This window comes from Rattus norvegicus, chromosome 13 (assembly GCF_021556685.1).
Source record: "Rattus norvegicus strain SHRSP/BbbUtx chromosome 13, alternate assembly SHRSP_T2T, whole genome shotgun sequence".
NCBI lineage: Eukaryota > Metazoa > Chordata > Mammalia > Rodentia > Muridae > Rattus > Rattus norvegicus.
This window is the reverse complement of record NC_141546.1, coordinates 99,311,452-99,331,212: the sequence shown is the minus strand read 5'-3', so window position 1 is coordinate 99,331,212 and position 19,761 is coordinate 99,311,452. Positions and strand designations below refer to the sequence as shown.

The 19,761-nt window shown below is 45.3% G+C and overlaps 1 long non-coding RNA gene across 1 annotated transcript; it reads left to right on the top strand.

Annotated features, from left to right (window-relative positions):
- The first annotated feature begins 320 nt into the window (after positions 1–320).
- On the top strand, positions 321–16,027 carry LOC102549556 (uncharacterized). Its single transcript, XR_015635754.1, has 6 exons — positions 321–503; positions 2,197–2,406; positions 9,776–9,910; positions 10,149–10,290; positions 10,424–10,549; positions 13,793–16,027. It is a non-coding gene; the product is annotated as an uncharacterized LOC102549556 (long non-coding RNA).
- Positions 16,028–19,761: the final 3,734 nt, after the last annotated feature.

Below are 19,761 nucleotides of genomic sequence, written 5' to 3'. Positions count from 1 at the left end.
AGTGGTGCTTAGCTTAACCGTTCTCCTCACCAGAGCCCAAGCAGATGCAGCATCAACTATTATCTTTCAAACAATCTCCGATTCTGGCAAAAAAGCGCAGCCTGGCCCTCCTCAACAAATCATTTGTTACCCCGAGGCTTGGACGCACGCTATGGCACAGAGGGGAACCGATGCCTTTTTTGGCGATATTAATTACTGTGAAGTAGCAATTCTGTACTTCGGGGCCTAGGAGGAAAGAGCTTTCCTCACGTTCTCACCTCAGCCTCCCAGACTCCCCCGACACATCCACCTCCCAGGCTGCGAGGAGCCAGGGTTGCTAGGAGACTGTGGAATAAAAAGGGAAGCAGACACTTCCTGGATACCCCCATCTAGTTTTAAAAGACTCGAGTTAAAGTACAAGTGGAGGTGGTTAGGGAAGGGAAGGAGGGGGAGGGGAAGGGAGATACACGTGAGAATCTGAAGTCATCATCGCCAGGCCTAGTCTTGTCTTCAAAAAACGTGAGGTAAATCCGTGGGCCCTGGGTGGCGGTGTGGTACGGTGGAGCTCAGCATAACCGGGTGGGGGTGAGGGGGATGATCAATCAGACCCTGACAGACCCATTTAGGATGCAAAGTTAAGGGTACTTTAGGGAATGATTGGGAATGTAGCTCAGTTGGTAGCATGGACGTAGCCCTGGGTTCTAGCCCTAGCGCTCCTTAGATAGAAACTGAACATGGTAGTACTCAGATGTAATAAGGCCAGCGCTCAGTAGGTGACAGCAGGAGGATCGGGATTTCAAGGTCATCCTCAGGTACATACTCAGCTAAAGGCCAGCAGGGCTACATAGCACTTCTACCCTTCCCCAACAAGGTGAGGTCTACCCTGTGGTTTTAGTTACTGTTCTGCTGCTGTGAGAAGACACGCTGATGAAGGAGATTTAGGTAGACTATGTTGGCTCACAGCTCCAAGGCATAGTCTGTCCTGACAAGGGAGTCAAGGCAGCAGGAGCCTGAAGCGGCTGGTCACCTTTTATCCTTGCCCAGGATGAAGAAAGCAAATGGATGATGGTGTTCACTTCCCCCACTTCACGCAGTCTAGGATCCCAGACCAGGGGACGGTTCCGCCCACAGTGGGCAGGGCTTCCCATCTCAATCAATCTAATAAAGACCTCCTCACAGGCATGCCCAGAGAGGCAGATATCCCAGGTGATGCTACCACTCTTCCAGTTGACAGCGGAGAAGCCATCTTACCTGTTCTCTCATGCTATTGGTGGGTTTTCTGGACATGGCATCCGGCATATGTGCCGAGCCCAGTAAAGAGTCATCATTATTGAACTTGTTATTGTTGTGAACGTAGGTATAGATTTTGTCTCTGTAATTATTTTTAGTCACTATGGATTAAAAACATTTTTTTTGAAAGGCAGGGTCTAGTTATGTAGCCCCAAACTCCTGATCCCCCAACCTCAGCCTCCTGACAGCTGAGACGATGAACATATGCCACCAAACAAACGTCTTTACCACAGACCTTGTCACAGTTTAATGTCCCTCCAAAGTCACAGTGTACTATTCTACACATGTCTGAAGTATGCACTCAGAGTCCGTTTCTTTCATCCAACCCATGCACCATGGTCTGCCACGGTTGTCTCAGAATCCAAACCAGATAACCTGAAAGAGCTTCCATAACAAAACATGCACCATCCATAAACTGCTCAACAGGAAAGCAAGCGCCACTGTCCTGTCATTCCTGACGTGCTGAGCGTTTTGGCTAAGCTGAGTGTGGTATGTCCCTGTCCGAGAAGGCACTGTTTGGTGGGTCATGCACCTTTCTTGGGTACCTCTGCTGTCCACCTAGTTTGGGCCTAGGTGTTTGCTTAGGCTGCCTTGCTTGACGTTACTCAGGCTAACTGCTCACAGAAGCAGCTTCTGAGACAGGAGGCTGGCAGTGAGCTCTATGCTAGAAGGATTCATAGGCTGGAAAGACAATACTTCCAGACGTGTGGTGGCCGGGTCATGTGAGGTCTGGGATCATCTGGAGCAGGGAGCATCCGGGAATGCTGCCTCTAACATCGTTGCCCGGCAGACACTGGAACACAGCCCTTTCTGAATTCAGAAAAGAAAACAAAGAAGGCAGAACAAAAGGTGACCCGCTAGCTTCAAAACTCTGAGGAGAAAGATCATTTGTAAAACTACCCACACACTCTATACCTCTCTCCACAGTTCTCTGACTAACTGGCAATCCGAGGCAGGGGGTCAGGGGCTTTACCTGCTCTAAACTTCCGCCACTTATGAGGACCATCTCTGAAACGTCAGTGAACAGGAAGTTCTTCAGAATGGTGGTCAAGTACCGGCTTCGGTTAAGCAGCTCCAGAGTCATGACCTTTATAGCAGTGGATTACCTCTGAAACCTCAGCTGGACCACATATGAAGGTAGCCAGGGAGAAGGGGGTCTGTCCTTCCAGGAGGAGTTCCTATGAACCATAGTAGGGAGAGGAGTTGATGGACAAGTATAGACTCTAAGAAGTGCACTGTTTTTCCTTTATCTTTCATGTTGATGTTTCTAATCCAAACTTTCAAGACTGCTTAAAGATGCATTTGTGCACATCCTTTAAGCAGGCTCATAAATTAATAATACATTTCTGTAGCTGCTTTAATGTTAGTGATACACACATACTTTGGATAATGCATATTATACGTATGCATTACATAAAGTATACATATTCACATGTAAGTTAAAGAGAAAAAAATTTTTTACCTTCTTTTTTTTTTTTTTTTTCTTTTTTTTTTTTTTTGGAGCTGAGGACCGAACCCAGGGCCTTGCGGTTGCTAGGCAAGCGCTCTACCACTGAGCTAAATCCCCAACCCCTGAGAGAAAATTTTTGTCTGTCTCTTTCTCTCTTCTTCCTTTCTTTCATCCAGGCTCCAGGCTCAGGTTTCAAACCTAAAGCTCGGCTTCAGCCCAGCCCCTTCCTTTGACCCATGCTGAAAGTATTTCGTTAGAAGCAACAATGTAATTCTTGTGTTGAGTTCTTCCGCTTGCAGAAAAGCCACCTACTTTTACCCTCTTTATATAAAGGAAGGAGGCTGCGCTACACATCACCTGTCCCCTGATCCTCACTATGAGGAATAGGACATAGTAAACATGGAGAGGACCTATCTGGGAACCTGGCCAAACTGGACAACAGCCAGGATTCAAACACGTTTGATTTCTGCCTCTGCCAGCTGCAAATGACTGAAGGTTGCTCTGCGCTGCTGTCTTTTCTGTCCCGAGCCCTCTTCAGCTGTTACGTAAGAAGCTTCACGTGCAGTGCACCTCCCTGTTCACCTCAGTCTGCTGGTCTCTGCCTTGCTCTTGGGGTGTGTGTGTGTGTGTGTGTGTGTGTGTGTGTGTGTGTAAGGTTTTAATATTTAAAGCTATGCTGTAAAAATCCCTTTCTGAAGACCCCATTCTCCCCAATCTCCCCTACTTTAAACACACAACAGAGTCCACACAGACCCGTATGTGCACATGATGCCTGTGGCTAACAACAGTGAATTATTGCACAACGTCTGTGTTTCAAGGTTATATCCTTGAGTTCTCTGGCATGGCTTCTGCCACCACAGAGTTTATAACCCAGAGTGTGTTATCAATACAAAGCATGCGAGTTTTCTTAGGATGCTTACTGTTTTCAGGGAAGCTCACGTTCCTAAATCACGTGGTTTGCATGTACGTATGTATGTGTGTGTGTATGTATGTATGTATATCATGTGCATGTTCATGATGGATAGGAGAAGGGGTCAGATACTCTAGAACTGGAGTTAAAGATGGTCGTCAGCCGTCCTATGGATGCTCAGAACCAAGCCTGCACCCACTCAAGCCTAGCTCTTAACTGCTGGGCCATCCTCGGACAGTGGAGGTTGATTGTCAAGGTTAGTTTTTCTCTAAAGAGATTTAGGTCGAAGTCTGAAGGAAGAGCAGGACAGTTGTGGAGAATGAACTAGGCATAGGTAATAGAAGGGAGAAATTCCTGTCACAGAAAATGGTTTCTGCATAAGACCTGGAGAAGGGCTCGTTGAGGAACTCCCTAGCAAGTCAGGCAGCAGGCCAGTGTGGGAGAGATGAATTCCTGTCTTTATCTTCTGAGGAGCCCACCTTTAATACAGGCTTAGTATTAATCAGTCTTCATCACTGTGTCAAAACACCCAAGAGAAACAGTTAAAGGGGAGCAAAGATTTCCTCTGCTCAGAGATTTCAATCTGTTGGTCTTTTGACCTGCGTTTAGGGAGAGCATCATGGCACGGGGGGGGGGGGGGGGGAGTGTGGTGGAGTAAAATGCTTCTTCTTGGCTTCCAGGAAGCAGGGGGAAAGTGTGGGGGGAAGGGAGGAGAGGAGAAAGGGAAGGGAGAGGAGCAAGGGAAAGAGGAGGAGAGGGAAGGAGAGGGAGAAGAGGGGAGGAGAGGGAGAAGAGGGGAGGAGAGGGAGAAGAGGGGAGGAGAGGGGAGAGGGGGAGGAGAGGAGGACTCTCAACCCCTTCAAGGGTGCACCCCCAGTGATCTAACTTCCTCTTCTGCTGAAGCTGCCCCCCCAACAGCAGATGAGCCTTCAGCACGGAGCCTTTGGGGGACACCCCAAATCTAAACTACAACTCTGTTCTTCTCAGCTAAGACACCACTTCTACTTCATTAGTGCTAGCAGCCTGGTGGGCAGAAGTTGTCTGATAGAACGATGCTTTCAGTTCCCTTACGCACAAGGGACTGGGATTCAGAGGGGAATCTGACAAAGATCAGAAGCAAATTAGTTTGACCCAGCTTTCCTACACTGAGAGATGATCAATATCTGAGAAAGACAAAAGCAAAATCTGTGTGAGAGCAAGGAGTATTGATACCTTCTAGATCAGAGAGGAGACACATCGAACTCTGCAACTGCAGAAATAGGGCCCAGCTACTGTCTGTTTCTTCTCTCTCTCTCTCTCTCTCTCTCTCTCTCTCTCTCTCTCTCTCTCTCCCCCTATGTGTGTGTGTGTGTGTGTGTGTGTGTGTTCACATGCAAGCAGGTGTGTGGGTGTGTGTGCATGCATTTACATGTTCACGTGCAAGCAGATAGGTGTGCATGTTTCATGTTCATGTGCAAGCAGGTGTGTGCATGTGTATGTTCACATGTAAGCAGTATGTGTGCATGTGTGTGGATGTTCACATGCAAGCAGGTGTATATGTGCTTGTATGTGCATGTTTACTGCAAGCATGTGTATGCATGTTTACATGCAAGCAGACGTGTGTACATAAGTGTGCATGTGTATGCATGTTTCACATGCAAGCCCTTGTGTGCACATGCAAATGTGTGCACATGCACGTGAAGGCAGGAGGATGACATTGAGTGTCTTCCTCAGCCTGCTCTCCACTTTGGTTTTTGAGACAGGGTCTCTCATTGAGACTGGAGCTCACCAAATCAGCTAGACAGGCTGGCTGACCTGTCCCCAGCTCTAGAATTATAGGTGGGCACTACAGTGCCTGGCTTTTTACAGGGGCGCTTCAGACTTATGAAGCTGACACATGACTGACTGAGCCATGTCCCCAGGGTTCCCAGTTGCGGTTTCTACATTAGAGTCTGAATAAATTATTTTTTCTCTCCAATGTGGCTTTTAATTATCTACTGAAGCTTTTGGGGCTTAATGAATTGTTTCACTTAGCTAAGTGTTAGGATTACTATAGAAAACGCTTACCATAATGTGTGCCTATTCTGGCAGAGTCTTCCCTCCTTTCCTAAGTTGGAAACCATTTTGGGGGGGCAGGGGAGCTAACGTTTGATGTCTCTGGGCACCCATTCAAGGTGGGAATGACAATCTGTTCTGGATTAATCTAGGGATAAAACACTTTTAGCTTCATTTTCGAGTGAAAATTCAACCTTACTAGCAATTATGCCATGTTTACATAATCTACTCTGTGCTAAAACCCCTCAATTTCCCCCAGCGTCATCACAAGCTACGAGCAGTCCACAGGTGTAGAATCAGATAACGCTATAAAATTGCCCCCTTTCAAGTGCTGAAACAAATTCTGTTATAGATGGACTGAAAATGTATTCCAGAGCTGCAAAATTCAGTGATCAGATTTTCGGTCCTAGCTACAATGCAGTAGAGGACCTAAAGCACATTCAATGTAGGAGGTGACAGGACAAGCTGGGGATGTTGCATATGCTTTAAGTTCTGTCATCCGTGATCATGAATTGAGTAAATTGGTATCACCAGCAGACACATCTCTTTGCCCTGTATGCTTAGTGTCTTAGCTATGGTGTGCTGTAGGGGTGTTTCTTTCTAGGTCCAGTTTAGTTGGAGTTCTGTGTGTTTCTTTTATCTGTATGTGAATATCTTTTTTTTGGTCCGGGGAAGTTTTCTTCTATGATCTTGTTGAATATCCACTCTACGTCACTGAGTCAGGATTCGTCTCCCTCGTTGATGCCTCTAACCGAAAAGCTTGATCTTTTCTTAGTGTCCCGCATTTCCTGACTGCTCCTCTCCCGTGTCAAGTTTTTCACGTCCTTTGTAATCACATCCACACCATCTCCAGCTTGGTTCACTCTATTCGTGAGACTTCCCCTAGGGCAGTTGGGTTCTCGATTCCATCTTTATTTAAACCCGGGTTCTCTTCAGTATTTCAATCTCTTCAGTGGACTCCATTTTCAAATCCTGGGTTGTTTCTATCAGCCTTAAGTTTGTGTTTTCCTGGGCATCTCTCAGGCATTTATTCTCTTCAAGTTCTCTCTCTTTAAGACAATTAAGCGTGTGTGAGCCTGTGCATGTGCGCGTGTGCAGGCATGTGAATGTGTGAGTGTGTTCTTTAAAGTCCTTGAATCTTTTGATGGAGTTTTAAATTCTGCATCTCGGGGTTCACCTAAGTCATTCTCATTGCCAGACAATTCTATAAGACGGTTGTGTGGGTTGGGGGCAAATGCTGCCTTAATTATTCCTGTCATTTCTATTTTTGCAAGTGGAGTGTGAACTTCTCTTGTTCTGTGTCAGATGCACACAGGGCAGGTTGGGGCAGATCAAAGGCCGTGTGGGTTGGGTCTAGACATTGGCTATGTCTTAGATGTAATAAAATCCAGGTCTGGGGCTGGCTGATTCGCAGGAGTTGCATCTTGGTCCAAGCTTGGAGTTTGTGGGTAGATGGTAGGAGTATAAGATCCTTAGTGTGTGGCTTTCTTTCTGGTGGGCTCAAAATGGCTTCTCCATATTCTTCAGACTCCACATCCTCATTCTAGGCAGGGGGAAGGAGTGAGAACCATAATGTGACTGTCAGCCAGTCTTTGGCATTTCCCCCATTGAAAAACAATTGTTTTTCCTATCATCTCTACCCATGAATGTAGCTCACATCTCATTGGCCAGAGCTGTGCTACTCAGTCCCTCCTAAGTGCAAAGGTTGCTGGGAAATCCTCCTTACCCAGTGTTTTCCCTATGTAGATGTATCCGCTTTTCTTCCCTGGAGACATCCCCAGTTTGTTCTGTCACCTCCTACATTGAATATGCTTTAGGCTTGGTGCTCAGCCAGAACCTCAGCACTCTTCTGGTTCCTTCCCCTCTTCAGAGCCACAGCCTCTGCTTCGCTTGAGCGTTACTCCCTTGCAGGCAAGACATACCCATCAATAGCTTTTGGAATAGGAAATTAAAATTTTCAAGGTGTCTCATGGCTAGAAATATCTTCTATGTCGTGTCACACTTGAATGGTAGCTGGACTAAGTAGAGGATTAGATTGACAACCATTTATTTGTCTTTGTCTTTGGACAAGGTTGAGGAGCCCGATGTCACTCTTAACCTAGAATGTGTACATACATAGATATTTTTATTCTCTGAGCATTTTTAGTATGCTCTATCACTGGTATTTTGAAGAGGATTTTAAAGAATTTTTATTATATTGGGCACAGTTGGGCTTTTTAAATTTGAAGGTATATGTCTTTCAAATCTAGGAAAAATTTCATGGTACTTCTTTGACCCTTTCCTTAGATCTACTTTCTGTAGTGACCAACACTGTTGCACTTCTCATGTTATCTTTTGTGCTGTCTTATTTTTGTCTTCTGATGACTTGTGCTTGCTAAACCAATGCTCTCTGCTATGGAGCTAAGTCCCTAAGTCCACCTCTTACATTTTATTTCACTTTCTTATAATTCCTGTTTGCATGATATATCTTCTTTTTTTTATCATTTTTACTTGTAACTTACCTTATTGTTTATGTAGTGCACATCTCTTGTAAATACACATAGTGTAAACACAGTGGAATCTTTCCCTTTATTTAATCTGATAACCATTGCCTTTTAATAGCCCTAGTTAGTCCGTTCATATTTAATGTAGTTATTGATATAGTTTGGATTCATGCCACACTATTTTCTTGTATTTGATGTTTGTGGTCTTTTTCCTTTGGTACCTCTATTTCTGAAATCTAACAGCTTAATTGAATACCTGTTCTAGTATTGACTCTCTATTGTTATGATAAAACACTATGACCAAAAGCATCTTTGGGGAAATAAATGGTTTATTTAGCTTGCATTTTCAGACATCCTTCTCCAGGGTCTAGTCTGCTTGATCCTCTCCTTCACTCACTTACCCCAAAACCACCTAGATCTAATCTGGGTCCCACAACCAGTGCCCTAGTCTAGTCTGGCTAACCCTGCCTGTGTCACCACCAATCCCTAGACTTTGATCAATACCTGCTTTTCCTATCCCCAACATACAGGTTCCCCCACACCACAACCAATCTCTCTATCCTACCATACCCTGTATATCTGTCTCCAGGGTGTAGCCAGATGAGTCCTTATTCTCTCATCCTCTCACCTGTGAAATTTTATTTCAGAATGTACTGATGTCTCAGCGTCTCTCAAAAATGATACAAGAACCTGTAGGCTTTTGTTTTTGTTTTTGTTTTTTAAAGTTGTCAGAACACAAGGGAGAGACAGAGAGAGGGTATGGTATTGTGAAAAGAAACATTTCCATGACCCTTGTTAGTCAGCTCTCAGTTATTGTAATAAATACTTAAGGAAATCAACTTAAAAAAAGCAAGGTTTATTTCAGGTCTTAGCTCTGAACCCTCTAGGCCATAGCCAATTGGGCCCATTGTTTGAGCCCTAGGGTGGGGAGTCCATGGTAGAGCAAGACCAGTCTCTTCCAGGAGGAGAAATGAAAGGGAGGAGGTAGAACCCAGGGTGCCATAGTCTCCTTCTAGTGCACACCCATCATGATGGAATTACTTCCCACTAGGCCACACCTCCTAAAGGCTCTTCGCCTTCCAATTGTACAGAGCTAGGAACTAACCCATTAATATGTGGGACTTTGGGCATTCTAGACACAACTATGGGGCACCTTCTTTATCCACCATCATGCCCCTGTGGTGTAAAGAAGCAGGAGAGCAATAACTGGACTCCAGCACTCAGGTAAGTCTATCAAAGGCAACCCTACTTCCCCAGAGCAAGTGGCTTTATTTTTGCCTCACAACAGGATCACATTTTAGAATTCCTTCTCCTCTTTCCTCCTGCCTCAAAATGCCTTCTGAAAAATAAACAATCTGAGACCTAGCCCTCATCCCTCCTGGCCTCCACATGACTCTCACATCTAATGTTCAACCCTGAGCTCTGAGGACTCTGGCGTCCCATCCAAACAGGTTTGATGCAACAGCTCGAATGTTTTTAACGTTCTCTAATGTTCTCTAATGTTTTAGAGAATTATATAACAAAAATCTAATTGCCGGGAGCAAGAGCAAAGATTCAACCTTTAGCTTTTTAAGATGTAGGTGGATTCTATCCACACAGGTAGGTACCTTTGAAATTTTAATTTTGAAGCCTATGAATTCTTCAGAAGAAGATACTCAGTGAACTGTGAGGACTGACAGCAAGTCTTGTCATTTGGAACACCCTCTTCTCAGAAAAATTAGGCATGCTTCAAAATAGGAAGGGGAAATGCCAGAAAATTGCCAGGTATGTATCTTTATAGTTCTTATGACCATGGGGACTAGTACTGTTGGTGTTCAACATGGAGTCGTGGAGGACACAGTTAACTTGGCCATCCTGTTCTGAAGTTTGAGTTGGAACTCTGATTGCTCTTCTCTCTTTTCCTCTACTCTGGGAGTTTTGTCATCTTATCCAGAGAGTCATGGGTCATTTTGATGACAGACTGACCTCAAGTCTCTGCTCATGTCTCTGTTTTATGGCTTAGGATTCCGTCGTACAGAGGTAATTGAGAATGAATTCCTGGAGAGCCCTATTGCACACTGAGAAGACATGGAGATTCTTTTTTTTTTTTTTTTGGTTCTTTTTTTCGGAGCTGGGGACTGAACCCAGGGCCTTGCGCTTCCTAGGTAAGCGCTCTACCACTGAGCTAAATCCCCAGCCCCAGACATGGAGATTCTTAAGCAGAACTGGAATGCTGTGTTAGGTACCTGTGAGCTAGCTAACGTACCATGCTATGTTTCCCATTCCCTTTCCAACCAGTTTGCGGCCTTTGGGCAATACAGAGAGAACCTGCCTCAAAAATCGGAGCAAATCAGAGCAAGCAAACAGCAACAATGCAGGCCCGCAAAAAAGCGTGTGTAAAATTACCTTCAGCTATGTTCACAGGTGTGTATGAAACAAATTTGATTTCATGTTTAATTAAAAGTTGTATGTGTGTGTGTGTGTGTGTGTGTGTGTGTGTGTGTGTGTGTGTGTGTACACCATAGCACATGCCTAAAAACTGAGGACAACCTTTGGAGCTTGTTTCTTCTTCCATATTTATGTAGGTTCTGGAGATTAAAGTAGGGCCATTTGGATTGCATGGTAAGCGTTTTTACTTGCTGAGACATCGCTCTGTGATGGCTTAAATTTGTGTTTAGGCATCATGCAATCTCTACCTTTTTTATTATGTATATATATTCACATATACATACATGTGTGCATATATGTATATACATATACATATATATTCACATATACACACATCCATAGGTGTGCATATATGTATATAAATATATATTCACATATACATACATGTGTACATATATGTATACACACACACACATATATATATATATATTTATGAGACAACATCCTAAAATCTGAAAAGAATCTAAGCTCCTTTCGATGCCAAGCTTCTTGCATAGAGAGTGCTCAAGGTGTGTTATTCATAGGGCCTCAGGGAGGTGCCAATGACCAGCAGTGTGTTATAAAGAGTACCACAAATCCCAAATACCCTGTCTTGTTTCATTTGTCTTCCCACTGATTTTTACGAATCATAGTCCTGGTGTTCTGATGACCTCCATAGATCACTGTATTCAAGTCGAAATAAATCTCCATGAGAATTAGGGATAGGCAGATGTGAGTGTGCTGTAGTGGGGTGCAACCATGACCCGTGAGAAGGGAGAGGAGAGATGTAACTTCATGAATGGTAAAGCTACTCTAGAAGCTCTGAGCTTCTCATTTAGATCAGGTTGTGCTATAGATCTATCTATCTATCTATCTATCTATCTATCTATCTATCTATCTATCTATCTACCTACCTATCTATCCTTCTGTCTGTCTATCTATCTATCTATCTATCTATCTATCTATCTATCTATCTATCTATCTATCTATCTATCTACCTATCTATCCTTCTGTCTATCTATCTATCTATCTATCCTTCTGTCTATCTATCTATCCTTCTGTCTGTCTATCTATCTATGTATCTATCTTCTATCTATCTACCTATCCATCTATCTATCTATCTATCTATCTATCTATCTATCTATGTATCTATGTATCTATGTATCTATGTATCTATGTATCTATCTATCTATCTATCTATCTATCTATCTATCTATCTATCTATCCAACTACCTACTTACCTACAACCTTCCTGTCTGTCTGTCTGTCTGTCTGTCTGTCTGCCTGCCTGCTCTCGGGAGGCTGCAGTGGGGATGGCAGTAATGGGACCACCTGGCCAACTCTAGTTCCCTCTGCTATGCTTAGGTATCTGCTATTGGTTCATCTCACAGCCCAGAAGCCTCTACTCAGCGGCCCAGTACCCCACCCCTTTTCTAATGTTCTTGCTGGTGTGTGTGTGTGTGTGTGTGTGTGTGTGTGTGTGTGTGTGTGTGTACGTTAGTCCAATTCTAGGTAGATGTTCTTTACATTTGATGATGCCCATGAATGCTGCCTGCAGATGTTAAACCAGCATCTGCAGCAGCCCGGATAAAGGAGATCGTTCTAAGTTGTGACTGCAGTACAGTAAGTAGGCGCTCTACCAACAGAACGCACTGTCCTTCTGCTGGCCTCTTCCTCTGCCTTTATTGAGAACCAGGAAGCTAGAGAACCTGGCAGGCAGTCAAAGAGAGGGCAATGACCGGGCAGTGCCTCTATTTGACAGTTTATGGACAAGATCCTCAGCAAGGCTTCAGAGGCATTGCCACACATGTACTGATGACCAGGGCTGCAAGCAAGCAGTCATGATCTCACTGTGGTTTCTACTTTGCTGTTGTTTGAAGTAGGGTCTTGCTATGTAGCTTAGCTTGGTCTCAGTCTCTCTGTGAAGCTTCAGCTAGCCTTGAACTCATGGGAATCCTTTTGCCTCAGCCATCAAGTACTGGGAATGCAAGCGTGGGTCTCCATGCCTGGTCCGGTTTCTAGTTGTTAAGTAATAGCCTTCCACAGCCATCATCTCCCTCACTCTGTCTCCATGGTGCTACCTCCTTGGTGGGGAAGAGTGAAATAACCAGAATGTTTATTCACATCTGGACAGATCAATTCATCAACTGGTCTGCCTGGGATCTGAGAAAAATGATCCCATGTAGACCGAAGGCCAGGTGTGCAGTAATGTCTCGAATGTGACGCCTTGCTGGGGATATGGTATTGAGGGCACGCTCACCTTAGACATGTGGACTCTAAGAGTTTTTACACATCGACACTTGTGGACTGATGACCTGTGTGAGAGAAGAAGCTGCACTATGGGTTCTTAGAATAGTTCAGAAGCAGTACACTGCCATTCCTTCCGGTGAAAGCTGTTTTAAAACATGGGATTGAAAGGTTAATGTATTGCTATAAGAGCTTTTTAACAGCAAACACTATACATATTCTAAAAATACAGCTTTATGCCAGACTCAGAGAAACAGCCTGTTTTCTCTTCGGTGTGGACTCTAGATGTGAGGGGAGTGTGTGTGTGTGTGTGTGTGTAAGTGAGTGTATGTGTGTGTGTGTGACTGTGTGTGAGTGTGTGTGTGTGTGACTGTGTGTGTGTGACTGACTGTGTGTGTGAGTGTGTGAGTGTGAGTGTGTGAGTTTGTGTATGAGTGTGTATATATGTGTGTATATATGTGTGTGTGAGTGAGTGTGTGTATGTGTGTGTAGATATATGTATATATGTGTGTGTATGTGTGTGTGTATATATGTGTATGTGTGTGTGTATATATGTGTATGTGTGTGTGTATGTGTGTGTGTAGACCTGTCTCCTCTTCCTCAGCACTGAAATTAGGAATATACACACTTTCACTCCCAACTTACCTTAATGTGAGTGATGGGGATCAAAGGCAGGCACCCATGCTTACAGTGCAAGCACTTTATAAAGGGGTTGCTTCACCAGACCATTATTCCCTAGAAGTAGACATTAGTGCCTACTTAATTATTAGGTTCTAATTATATTTTCCTATATTTCATTAGCACGGTCAGGGTGAGAGACATTGGGAGATAAATATACCAAGGTCCAGGGGCAGTGGGGTCCTGGGTGGGGATCCTGGGTGGGGGTCCTGGGTGGGGATCCTGGGTGGGGGTCCTGGGTGTGCTGCTGCAAAACTATAGACTGGGCAAATACTAGGGCTGAACCTCCTTTTTAGAAGTCGTTAATTTTTCCAGAGCAATCTCAGGGCCAAGCGAAATGGAATAAAGGACTCGGACTCTTTCCGTATGCCCTGTGCCCACATAGACGGAGACTCCACGATGGCCAGCATATCCAAGGAGGCGGCTCCTCTATTAGACTTGAAGGTCCTGCACGGGCTCGTCCTTCCCAGTGAAGTCGCCAATGTGCAGCAGGCCTGTTGCAGGTGATGGAGTCTGCACTGCCTTTGCAATTCCCCCTCAAAGCTCTTCCGTGTCCCGAATGTCCCTTGAGCACCTGTGCTGTAACGCAGAGAGGGTCACACCGTACTGGACCTGCACTGCCAAGGCACATCTGATGGATGTTTTGTGACTGCCCAGCTCCTCTCCACACTGGGACCTTTGAGTATGTGTCTGCTTGGCAAGTCTGGTGCTTTTCAAGGTCCTATCTCGGTATTTATATAATGATTATGGAGGAAACCAGTAATAGAGACAGGAGAATGCTCTGGGAGGACCCAAAGGTAGGACTCAACACAGTCTATGAATTTCAAAGAGCAGGCTTGCATTGGCTAAAGCAGTAGAGAGTGATGAGCTGGCTGACTTTGGGGTACCTCTAAAGTCATATCAGGGGGCCTTCTGCTCCGCCTGTGTAAGATTAGGGTGCATCCAGAGATGGACATCCTGGATCCCCTCGGTGTTTCTTCGAGCTTTTTTTTTTTTTTTCTTTTTTTCGGAGCTGGGGACCGAACCCAGGGCCTTGCGCTCGCTAGGCAAGCGCTCTACCACTGAGCTAAATCCCCAACCCCTCCCCTCGATGTTTCTTAACCTGATCAATTTGACGCCCAACCTTAATCAGCCCTCTTTCCCTCCCTTCTTCTTCTTCACTAGTTTCTTGTTTTCCTTCTTTCACTGAGAAGATGAACAAACTGCTCAGTTCAGGTCTCCTGGGGCTGCAAGCTCTCGGCAACGGAGGGCTAATGAAATCTAATGATTGGCTTTCTGGGGAAAAATAGTTTGTTGCTTCATTGACCTTAACAATGGGTGGCATACTATTTATGACTAGTAATAAAAATGTATACTATGATTATTTGCAAACTCGACGCTTTCAGTAGGCACTCACGAAAGGTTTCTGTTGATTTTTCCTTGGGTTATCTACCCAAGGTCAATGTTTGAGCAATTCAACCATAACAGGAGAAACAGAGCTGATCCCAGTCTGTGAAATCCCCTCATAATCAGTTTATCCTAATATCTGCCCTGTGGTCATCTGCTGATTTACTACTGCATGTGGGTTATGACTTTGAAACAGAGATCCAGTAAGGTTTCTGATGCAATCTTTCAAATAATAGTTTTCCTTAAGACCACCTTGGGAATTCTTGGGCATTTCACTCTTGTCACAGCCCCAGATTGCCCCTGTCTCTGGGAGTGCGAGCCACCTGGTCAGATTCTTTTCACACCTTCCCCAATCACCAAATTCTGTTTGCTCTATGCCGTGTTCCATGCGAAGAGTCTGCATCTGATACACCTGATAACTCCCCATCCTGGATGCTTGGAAATCAGCAGGCAGGAGAGACGGGGGCTTCTGAGTGGAGCTCTGGCTTCTTTCTGTGGTGACAGCACCCCTGAGAACCACTCTCCCAGCTCAGGCCGAAGTACTGGTTCCTGGAGGAGCAAACTGCGTTGCCGAGGGGAAGGAAGAGTGGACTTAGAGCAAGGGGTCTTCTCTAGGCTTTTGTTTTTCCACTTGATTTACACAGCGTCTGTGACGTGAGTCTCTAAGGTCAATGTAACAATCACAAGCCAAACCCAACCCTTCTCTGTGCCTTGACCACTTTCTTTCCTTGCTCCACACATCTGGTTTGTCCAAAAGCCAATTTGGAGAGGAAGGGTAAGAATTTTAAAAAAGACTGAACCTATAAAAAGCATTGGTAACAACATCATTGTGTGTGTGTGTGTGTGTGTGTGTGTGTGTGTGTGTGTGTGTGTGTGACTGAAAAGGAAAAAGGACCTCAATATGTTTCTTTATTTTTTTGTGTTACCTTCCCTCCCACCTGGGAACCTACAATTTTGTGCTGATTCTGAGTAGTAACCCAGGCTCCCCCAGGACTCACTGGAGAGCACATGTTTCCCCCTTTCAGGTTGTCTGTTGACTGGGCAGCCAATTGCCCTAAAATTGAGTTTTGCATGTTTTGCCAGTTCTGCAAAGAGTTGTATTTAATTTCCACTGTGATTAATGCAGACATTACTAACTCTGTAGCTTCAGGAAAATAAGTAAGAGACCGAATTAATTACTTTTCTCATGAATGCGACTGCGACAAGAAGCAACTTTAAAAAAGGAGTTTATTTGGAGTTCAGTTTTGGCAGCGGGAGACTTTTGGCTTACTGGTAGGGGTTTGGTGGTGGGGCTGGGATTGGCCCTTCTGGGCTGGGCTGCCCAGTATATCTAGTGACACACTTCCCCCGAGGCCTACCTCCAATGATACACTTTCCCCAAGCTCCGCCTCCAGTGATTTTACTTCTCCTGATGGACTCCATCTCCTAAAGGATGGACAATTTTCCCCAAACTGCCATCAGCGTCGGCTGAATACTAACTGTTTAAATACATGGGCCTGTGAGAGATCTCTCATGTTGAACCCATAAGAGAGACAGAGCGAGAATGCGGGAGCAAGGGGGAGAAAAGCAGAAGTCAGCATGAGCCTACTTTAAAAAATGGAACGTACTTTATTTATTCTTAGACAATCTCATGCATGTCATCAAAGTATCACGTTCATATTGACCCCCAACTCTCCCCTCTCGCTCGCCTGATGCACTCCTAAGACCTCTCCCTTCTCATTCCGTGTCCTCCCTGCTCTGTTGTAACCCAGTGATTCCAGCTGATACTATCTGTTGAAATGCTAACCCTTGGCATTGGCTGGATCTGTGCGGCCCTTGTGCAGGCATCCGTGGCTGCGGTGAGCTCATGCGTGCAATGGCCGTGCCGTGTCCGGAGACAGCGTTATTGCAGCAACATCTCCTCACTCTCCAGATCTCACAGTCTTCCCACCTTCTCCTCTCTGTTCCGGAGGACTAGAGCGAGGTGCCCCAGTCAGGGCTGGACACTCAGCTGTCACTTATTCTTGGTGCGTTGACAAACTACGAGTTTCCGTATTAACTGATGATCATGAGAGAGAAGATTATCTGGCCGAGCTTGAAAGAAGCCCTAATCTGTGGGATTAAGCACGACTATGAAGAAAACAGTTTAACAATGTGTCCCTTTGGTAACAAAATTGCAGTAGGTCAGTTCTCCTGCCCCCAGTGCCCATAGCATCCCAAACCACGTTGATAGTAACCAGGCATGAATTCCCTCTTGTGAAATCCTCAAATCCAGTGCAAAGACAATTGGATAACACACATAACCTTTGTACCACTATTCTGTCTGTGAGCACAGCTCATCTGGAAGGTTGGGATCGTATAACTTACTTTTTTATTCTCTCTTTCTGTCTCTGCCTCTGACTCTCTCTGTCTGTCTCTGTCTCTCTCTGTGTGTAAGCGTGCATATATGTATTATGTCTGGACACGTATGCATATTTGGGGGAGGGGCCTGAACACACACGCACATGCTCAGAGGCTGGAGATAATGTCAGGTCTCCTGCTCAGCCATTCTCTGCCTTACTCTGTTGAGAAAGGGTCTCTCACTGATCTTGGAACTAGGGTGTTGCCGGCAAGCCCCAGGGATTGTCCCGTCCCCACCCTCATGGCTCTCAGGTTGTAGGTGTGCAGTGGCCAGGCCTAGCTTTTTGGCCTGAGTTCTAAGTGTTTGAATTTAGTTTCTTGTGTTTGCTCAGCAGGTGCTTGTATGTGACGAGACGTCTCCTAGACTCCCTAAACGATTTTTTTAAATTAGGGTTTTTTAGAAGTTGAGAAGAAATTCGTATGACATAAAATCATTTTAATTATGAGAGAGTTGACTATCCAGTTACCTTCACTATACATGGCGGCATTGCTAGACATCATCGCCTCCTGGTTCCAGAATGGTTTGTCAGCCCCGAAGGTGCAGCCCTCCTTCTCTCCCTCCCATTCCAGTCTCTGGGAACTACTAATCTGCCTGGGTCTTTCACAGAGACAGAAGCTACCACACGTGGCCCTCTGCTCCCTTAGCATGCTTCCAAGACCTATCCTAGATCATGACTTTCTTTTGACCTTCAGAGAGAAAGATAAGCCAGCCGCTTCTGCTGTTAGGTTTCTCCATCTGTCCCATTCTCCTTGGTGGTCTGTGAAACGCTGGTCACCACAAACTCAAACGCAGTGCCTCATCCAAATTCCTGGAAAATGGGCAAAGGGGACTAAAAGAAATTAAACGTATTTATCCATCTCAGATGAACAACTACTTTTCCAGACAGAGTCAACTGTTTTGTAAGTCTTGGTTATATTTTAGTTTAGAGCTGTTAGGAATGGTACTGTGTTGGCTAGGCCGGGGATGAGTGAGAGTGGACGTGATTTCTCCTCTTTAACGGGTCTTACTTTCCGCTAGACCCAGGGCAGCAAGAGGCAAAGCTATACCAATACAGAAATAAAGGACATCTGCAGAAACGCATGTGCTCAGCAGAGAGAACAGAGTTCCATTCAGTGTGCGGGAGGATCTCGGGGGCTCAACTTGTAAAAGGAGTATTCCTCTCAGTAGCTCTGTCCAGGGAACAGCTCCACGGCAATCTCCGCTTAAGTGCGCTCTGATGGCTCTGTGCTTTATCACTAATATTTACAAGAGGAAAACAAACCGTTCAGGAACTTTCTGCTTTTTCCTCCTCTTGTCGTCATCTTTTCTTCTAAGCTTCTTATGAGATGAGCTCTTTGAGTGAGGACCCGGGGAGGATTCGTGTTTGTGCAAACTCAAATCTCTGGTGGTTTAAAGGCTGCACAACAACAGGACCACAGACATCCTTTTATGATGCTGTGTTAGTCAGAGTAATTTGATGTCAACAAAACAACCTAAAAGGTCTTGCTAGCTTAATATAGTAACTGTTTACCCCATCAGGAATCAAAACAGGCCTACAAGCTCTCTTCTAATGGCTCAGGGATACAGTCTTTCTCGGTTTCTACAAGATCTCAATAGTTTAATACAGTAACTGTTTACTCCATCAGGATTCAAAACCAGCCCTACAAGCTCTCCTCTAATGGCTCAGGAACTCAGTCTCTGTGTTTGAGCATGCTGTCCCGCGCAGCCCTCCTGACATCCTCCTGACTAAATAAAGCAGGTAAAGAGTGCTTGGGTAGAGGTGTCTATGGACTCTTAGATTCTAGGCTTGCACGGTTTTCAGTTACACCCCTCTGAAGATCCATCTCTACTGCCCACTTGTTGGGATTCAGAAGTACCAGGCAAACCAACGGCACGGCACGTCTGTGAAGGGATTATGTAGATGGTGATGGTTGAGATGGGGAAACCCACCCTGCATGTGGGCAGTACCTTTCCCTGGCCGCAAAAGGAGTAAAAGAGCTTGCTGGCCTGGCATGCAGACTTGAATGTGAATCCCCAGAACCCAAGAAAAATGTGGAAATAAACAGTGAGTATCTGTAATACCAGACTCTTCCTGACTGTGGATTCAATGTAACCAGCTGCCTTATGCTTCTGCCTACGTACCCGCCCCCTCCCCGCCCTCCCTCCCCACACAGACTGTATCTTCAAACTGTGAGCCAAAGTGAACCAGCCCTTCTTTCCTTAAGCTGCTTTCATCACATAGATGATCACAGCATCAAGAAAAGAAACTAATACAGTTCCCTTGGCTAGTCCACGGAATCTGGGAGGTGTCTTGTGTGTCCTCTGGAGAAAGAAATGATATTAAGCGTCTATTCAGACTGCTGTAATTGTTACTTTCTCTCTTGCAGCTTCTGTAGGAGAGGGTGTGGGGAGGAGAGGGTGTGGGGGAGGAGAGGTTGCCTCCTGGTCAATCTTCCCACACCTATGCTGCTGCATTGCAGGATTCCAGCCTTGGGGTGGGGTGGGTGTGGAGGCAGGGGTGGGGGCAGGCGTGGGTGTG